The following is a 7,517-nucleotide window of genomic DNA, read 5'->3' on the forward strand; positions in this document are numbered from 1 at the left end:
GGGCAACTAAGTAGTGGCTCGTAAGAAGCATCTCAAGGTCCTGGAGTGCCTAGCCAGTCTCCAGACCTGAACCAATAGAAAATCTTTGGAGGGAGCTGAAAGTCCGTATTGCCCAGCGACAGCCCAAAACCTGAAGGATCTGGAGAAGTTCTGTATGAGGAGTGGCAAAAATCCCTGCTGCAGTGTGTGCAAACTTGGTCAAGGAACTAAGGAAACGTATGATCTCTGTAATTGGAAACAAAGGTTTCTGTACCAAATATTAAGTTCTGCTTTTCTGATGTATCAAATACTTATGTCATGCAATAAAATGCCAAATTAATTACTTAAAATCAACAATGTGTTTTCTGGATTTTTTGTTTTAGATTCCGTCTCTCACAGTTGAAGTGTACCTATGATAAAAATTACAAACCTCTACATGCTTTGTAAGTAGGAAAACCTGCAATAATCGGCAGTGTATCAAATACTTGTTCTCCCCACTGTTAACATATGAGATGAGTAATGTAGGGTATGTAAACATTATATTAGTGGCATTGTTTAAAGTGGCTAGTGATACATGTATTACATAAAGATGGCAAGATGCAGTAGGTGGTATAGAGTACAGTATATACATATGAGATGCGTAATGTAGGGTATGTAAACATTATATTAAGTGGCATTGTTTAAAGTGGCTAGTGATAAATGTTTTACATGTATGGCAGCAGCCACTCAATGTTAGTGGTGGCTGTTTAACAGTCTGATGGCCTTGAGATAGAAGCTGTTTTTCAGTCTCTCGGTCCCTGCTTTGATGCACCTGTACTGACCTCGCRTTCTGGATGATAGCGGGGTGAACAGGCAGTGGGGTGAACAGGCATAGTTCAGTCTACTCACTAGAGCCCCTACTACCCAGAACTATTTTGTTTGAACATGGAGCTGTGTCATACAGAGTGTTGCTATACTATGGTCAAATTAGGGCCATTTTATAGAAAGGGGAAGGAAAAGACGGTGTAGGGGAGAGTGGGGTAAGTTGAGCCATCTTTTACATTCAGCATCAATCCATAAAGGGAAGTAGAMGATTCTTTCTAACAAAGATATCTACATACACTGCATGTACCAAACATTAAGYACACCTGCTCTTACCATACGCAACTTAACARATACTAAATRCAGTGTCTCYGATTTACATAWAGAATAATAAGAAATGCTCTGAGACCAGGCCGTGTGGCGTGGGTTATTTCCCCAGGACTCCATTGTTGATTGTCCCTTACATGTATGCCTGTTATCTTCAAGGTATTTTTACAACAGAAATGTCTGTATTTTTCATTCGTTGCTAAAAACGTTGAGCATGTCAAAGTCAAATCATAGCAATTCATCACACATCCATTGATCTTGTCACGKCCTGACCTTAGAGATCCTTTTTATGTCTCTATTTTGGTTTGGTCAGGGCGTGAGTTGGGGTGGSTATTCTATGTTCTATGTTTTGTAGTTCTATGTTTTGGCTGGGTAGCGTACATTTTCCTTTATTAATAAAAATGACGCCGAACAAAACAATAAACACTACAAAACCCTGTAAAGTTTATAACCACCTCCCTGTAATATTTATAATCCACCTCCCTGTAATAGTATATAATCCACCTCCCCTGTAATATTTATAACCACCTCCTGTATCAGTATCATAATCCACCTTCCCTGTATAGTGTTATTAACCACCTCCCTGTATAGTTTATAATCCCACTCCCCTGTAATAGTTTCTAATCCAACCTCCTGTAAAGTTTATAATCCACCTCCCTGTACAAGTTTCATATTCACCCACTGTAAAGTTTATCATCCACCTCCCTGGTAAAGTTTATACTCCACCTCCCCTGTAAAGGTTTATACTCCTCCCTGTAAAGTTTATAATCCAACCCTCCTGTAAAGTTTTAATCAACGCTCTCCCTGTTAAAGTTTTATAATCCACCCTCCCTGTAAAGGTTTATAATCAACCTCCCTGTAAAGTTATAATCCCACCTCCCTGTAAAGTTTATAACCACCTCCCTGTATACGTTTATAAATACACCTCCCCTGTATAGTTATAATCCACCTCCCTGTATAGTTTATAACCAACCTCCCCTGTAAGTAGTTAATAATCCCTCCCTGTATAGTTTATAATCACTTCCCTGTAAAGTTTATAATCCACCTCCCTGTAAAGTTTATAATCCACCTCCTGTAGTTTATAATCCACCTCCCTGTATAGTTTATAATCCGACCTAACCTGTAAAGGTTTAATTTTAATTCCACCTCCCTGGTAAAGTTTATAATCAACCTCCTGAAAGTTTATAATCAACCTCCCTGTAAAGTTTTATAATCCACCTCCCTGTAAAGTTATAATCCCCTCCCTGTAAAGTTTATAATTCCAACTTCCCTGTAATAGTTTATAATCCCACCTCGCCTGTATAGTTTATAATCCACCTTCCCTGTATAGTATATAATCCACCTCCCTGTATATTTATATCCACCCTCCCTGTATAGTATATAACCCACTCCCTTATAGTTTATAACCACCTCCCTGGTATAGTTATAATCCATCTTCCCTGTATTAAGTTTATAATCCCATCCCTGCCCTGTAACGTTTATAATCCACCTCCCTGTAAGTTCATAAATCCACCTCACGCTAAAGTTTATAAGTCCACCTCCCTGTAAAGTTTATAATCCACCTCCCTGTAAAAGTTTATACCTCCCACCTCCCCTGTAAAGGTTTATAAATCAACCTCCCCCTGGTAAAGGTTTATAATCAACCTCCCCTGTAAGTTTATAATCTCCTCACACTCTAACCACTAGGCAACCTGCCGCCCCCCCCACTCTAACCACTAGGCTACCTGCCGCCCCCCTCCCCCCACTCTAACCACTAGGCTAAACCGATGCTAGATCTGTAGTTTACTAATGGCTAGATTGCAAGTTTACTATGCTAGATCTGCAGTTACTACCGCTGATCGTAGTTACTACGCTAGATCTGCAGTTATTACGCTAGATCCTGTAGTTACTATGCTAGATCTGCAGTTACTACCGCTAGATCTGGTAGTTCTACTTACGCTAGATCGCAGTTTATTTACGCTAGATCTGTAGTTACTACGTAGATCTGCAGTTACTACGCTAGATCTGTAGTTACTACGCTAGATCTGTGTTAACTATGCTAGATCTGTAGTTACTATGCTGATCTTGAAGTTACTATAAATCCCACTCCGTGTAATAGTTTATAATCCACCTCCCTGTATAGTTAATAATCCACCATCCCTGTATGTTATAATCCACCTCCCCTGTATATTTTATATCCCATCTCCCTGTATAGTTTATAAAACCAACCTCCCGTAATTAGGTTTATAACCACCTCCCTGTATAGTTTATAAACCACCTCTCGTGTATAGTTTTATAATTCATCTCCCGCTGTATAGTTTTTATAACCACTCCCTGTATACGTTTCTAACACCTCCCTGTATAGTTGTTATAAACCACTCCGTGTATAGTTTATGATCCACCCCTTGTAAAGTTTTAATCCACCTCCTGTAAAGTTTATACTTCCACCCTCACCTGTAAAAGTTATACTCCACCCTCCCTGTAAAAGTTTATAAATCAACCTCCTGTAAAGTTTTATAATCACTCCTGTAAAGTTTTATAATCGCACCTCCTGTAAAGTTTAATAATCAACCCCCCTGTAAGTTTTATAAATCCACCTCCCTGTAAAGTTTATACACCACTCCTTGTATACGTTTATAATCCACCTCCCTTGTAGTATATATCCACCTCCTCTGTAATAGTTTATAACCACCGTCCCTTATAGTTATAATCCACGCTCCCTGTATAGTTATATAATCCACTTCCCCTGTAAAGTTTATAATCCACCTCCCTGTAAAAGTTTATATATCCACCTCCCTTGGTAAAGTTTATAATCCACTCCCATGTATAGTTTAATAATTCCCACGCTCCCCTGTAAATTTATAATCCACCTCCCTGTATAAGTTTATAATCAACCTCCCTGTAAAGTTTATAATCAACCTCCTGTAAAGTTTATAATCCACCTCCTGTAAAGTCTTATAATCCACCCCCTGTTAAGTTTATAATCCAACTCCCTGTATAGTTTTTATAATCCCACCTCCCTGTAATAGTTTATAATACCACCTCCCTGGTATAGGTAATATAATCCACTCCTGTATAGTTATATCCACCTCCCTGTATAGTAATATAATCCACCCCCTGTATAGTTTATAACCACCTCCCTGTATAGTTTTAGTAATCCATCTCCTGTAAGTTTAATATCCACCTCCCTGTAAAGTTTATTATCCACCTCCCTGTAAAGTTCATAATCCACCTACTGAAAGTTTTAATAATCCACCTCCCTGTAGAAGTTTATACTCCACCTCCCTGTAAAGTTTATACTCACTCCTGTAAAGTTTATAATCCACTCCTGGTAAAGTTTATAATCAACCTTCCCTGTAAAAGTTTATTAATCCACCTCCCGTAAGTTTTATATCCACCTCCCGTAAGTTTATAGATCCACCTCCCTGTAAAGTTTATAACCACCCTCCCTGTATAGTTTAATAATCCACCTCCCTGTATAGTAAATATAATCCACCTCCCTGTTAGTTTATAACCAGTCCCTGTATAGTTTAAATAAATCCACCTCCTGTATAGTTTATAATCCACTTCCTGTAAAGTTTATAAATCCACCTCCCTGTAAAACGTTTTAATCATCCCCTCCCTGTAAAGTTTATAATCCAACTCCCTGTATAGTTTATAATGCCACCTCCCTTATAGTTTATAAACGCATCTCCCTGTAAAGTTTATAATCAACCTCCTTGGGTGCAGCAGTGGTTATTTTACGTTTTTTTATTGCCGACCCACTTCAAATGGCTTTTTGCTATGCTATACATACAACCTCATAGCACTTTTGACTAGGTCCAGTGCAGGTCCAGTGGATATGGACAGTTAGCAAAATGCCAAGCGGGTCCATAGGAACGTTAACTTTGCAGCCGTGTTTAGTTACTAGTGTGGATCTATGAGGACAAAAGAGGAAAGTTTGGTATTTCCTCAAGCAACACAGGAATAATAGGGAGAGATCTCACTCGTTCCAATAACTCAAATCAATAACTTTGGATGAATAATAGCGATAATGACCTATTGGTTGATTTGAGAACAGGAGTAACAGGGGAATGAGGTTCCCTCATTTCCAGGAGAAACATTGATCAAATATACTCTTTGTTCTGTAATGCAAGTAAGGGTGTATAATTCCTAATTCTATCTACTTCTAGTTCCAGGCTAGCGGAGTCCAACACAGGCCACTACGCCCTGCCTAAAACAGACTACAACAAACTAAAACAAAGATGCCTAAAACAGACTACACTTAAACAATGACTTTGCCTAAAACAGACTACACGTAAAAAACAATGACTGCTAATAACAGACTACAATCGTAAAAAACAATGAATGCCTAAAAACAGACTACACTAAAAACAATGGACTTGCTAAAACAGACTAACACGTAAAACAAAGACTGCTAAAAAAAACAGACTACAACTAAAAACAATGCATGGCCTAAAAACAGACTAACACGTAAACAAAGACTGCCTAAAACAGACTACACGTAAGAACAAAGACTCGCCTAACAGACTACACTTAAAAAACAATGACTGCCTAAAACAGACTACACGTAAACAATGACCTTGCCTAAAAACAAGACTAACAACTTAAAAACAATGACTGCCTAAACCAGACTACAACGTAAAACAAAGAACTGCCTAAAACAGACTACACGTAAAACAACAGACTGGCCTAAAACAGACTACACGTAAAAAAAAGACTGCCTACAAACAGACTAACACATAAAACAAAGACTGATGCCTAAAACAGACTACACGTAAAACAAAGACGCTAAAACAGACTACACTTAAACAAGAAGACTGCCTAAAACAGACTAACGTAAAACAAAAGACCACCTCAGATCACCTCTGCCTGAGGGACTGAACACACTTAACACATCTATGTACTGTACTGGGTCTAAAAGATACCAACTGGTCACAAACCTTCTATATATATGTGGATCTATCTCTCAAACTAAAGCGCAATTCAAGCAATAGATATGAAATATTCTCTGTTTTTCTTTTCACAAAGGGTTCAAATACAACAACAACAAAAAACATTTGCATCTCTACTCAAGTTCTTGTGTTAGCATAGAAACATACAGTTATTAGACAGGAGGATTCCAGACAGAGAAAGAAGAACAAACAGTAACATCGTTTTAACAGAAAATGTGCAATAATAATTCATTTATAATTTAATTCCAGTAACCCAGATTAAAGGGAGACTGAAGGACTGTGGAGGAGGAGGAGCTTCCAGTGAACACGGGATTACTCAGCGACACCCATAGACTGGACCGTGTCCTGATGGACACCTTGCAGGGTCAGGGGTCGGGGGGGGGGGGAAGGGTCATGTAAGGGTTTCAGGGTGCCCAATGTCTACCTGGCCTGGAAGGGTCGGAGGCAAAGGTCTCGGGTTTGAGAGCACAAGCGCCACGTCTACCTGGCGTGGCGGACTGGGTCGCCGGTATCCGGGTAGGAGCGCGTGTGCTGGTAGCCTGCCTCTGGCGGGCCAGGAAGGACTGTCCTGAACAGGTACTGGCCAGACGGTCCTCTGCTGCCTTCTTCTGGAGAGCCATGCCCCTGTGGGGGGGGGGGGGGGGGGTGGGGGGCGACAGACAAACGGTGGCTTCATTAAAACAGCCTTTTCTTAAAAGAATGTTGGTAATCCCCTGCGTCTGCTATGTGGAGTTTTCTTCTCATTTTTGACTGAAAACACTGGAAGGCCAGCACCACTATACTTTGCTTTTTATATACATGGCATCTTCATTTCGAGGGGAGGGGGGGGAGGGGAGGGGAGGGGGGGGTCGGTAGCCTAGTGGTTAGAGTGGGGGGGGGGGGGGCGGCAGGTAAAGCCTAGTGGTAGAGTGGGGGGGCGGCAGGTAGCCAGTGGTTAGAGTGTAGAGGTGGCAGGTAGCCTAAAGTGGTTAGAGCGTTGGGCCAGTAACCGAAAGGTTGCTGGATCGAAATGCCCGAGCTTGAGAAGGTAAATCTATCATTCTGCTGCCGTCGAAAAGGCAGTAAGCGCCACTGTTCCTAGGCCGTCATTGTAAAGAAGAATTTGTTCTTAACTGAACTTGCCTAGTTCAGTAAAGGTTAAAAAAATAATAATTACTTTTAAGTGGCATAGGAAGCCTACATCGCCATTAGTGTTTGACGTAGTAACAACATATAATCAAAGATTTTTTTTTATTTATAAATACCCAAGATAGAACACAGCATGTCGTTTCTAATGGGAGCAAGTAATCGTAGTGGGCAGAGCCAGGCACGAGCCTAGCAGATCTATTGGCGTGTTCTAGCATGCTATTTGCAATTTCTGTTATGGAACGCCTACTCCTGTGAACGTGGCGCGTGTGGCAATAACTCAATTCGCCCTTGAACACCTGTAACAATATATTTATTGAAACTTTTGCAACGGGTAAAGTTACTAAAACT

The 7,517-nt window shown here is 40.3% G+C and overlaps 2 long non-coding RNA genes across 5 annotated transcripts; one reads left to right on the forward strand and one right to left on the reverse strand.

Annotated features, from left to right (window-relative positions):
- Positions 1-1,541: 1,541 nt before the first annotated feature.
- LOC139029220 (uncharacterized) lies at positions 1,542-4,237 on the reverse strand. Of its 2 annotated transcripts, XR_011481501.1 has the most exons (6): positions 4,176-4,237; positions 3,338-3,364; positions 2,646-2,689; positions 2,129-2,176; positions 1,687-1,710; positions 1,542-1,586 (listed from the first exon to the last, which is right to left on the reverse strand). It is a non-coding gene; the product is annotated as an uncharacterized lncRNA (long non-coding RNA). The 2 variants fall into 2 exon arrangements; XR_011481500.1 differs by lacking the exons at positions 1,542-1,586; positions 1,687-1,710 and having other exon boundaries at positions 2,110-2,176.
- Positions 1,675-4,076, forward strand: LOC139029221 (uncharacterized). 3 transcript variants are annotated; one of them, XR_011481502.1, is made up of 6 exons: positions 1,675-1,697; positions 1,947-2,018; positions 2,186-2,208; positions 2,313-2,336; positions 2,633-2,681; positions 3,970-4,076. It is a non-coding gene; the product is annotated as an uncharacterized lncRNA (long non-coding RNA). The 3 variants fall into 3 exon arrangements; XR_011481503.1 differs by lacking the exon at positions 3,970-4,076 and adding an exon at positions 3,206-3,268; XR_011481504.1 differs by lacking the exons at positions 1,675-1,697; positions 1,947-2,018 and adding an exon at positions 2,047-2,091.
- Positions 4,238-7,517: the final 3,280 nt, after the last annotated feature.

The sequence above is a fragment of the Salvelinus sp. IW2-2015 genome, linkage group LG18 (assembly GCF_002910315.2).
Source record: "Salvelinus sp. IW2-2015 linkage group LG18, ASM291031v2, whole genome shotgun sequence".
NCBI lineage: Eukaryota > Metazoa > Chordata > Actinopteri > Salmoniformes > Salmonidae > Salvelinus > Salvelinus sp. IW2-2015.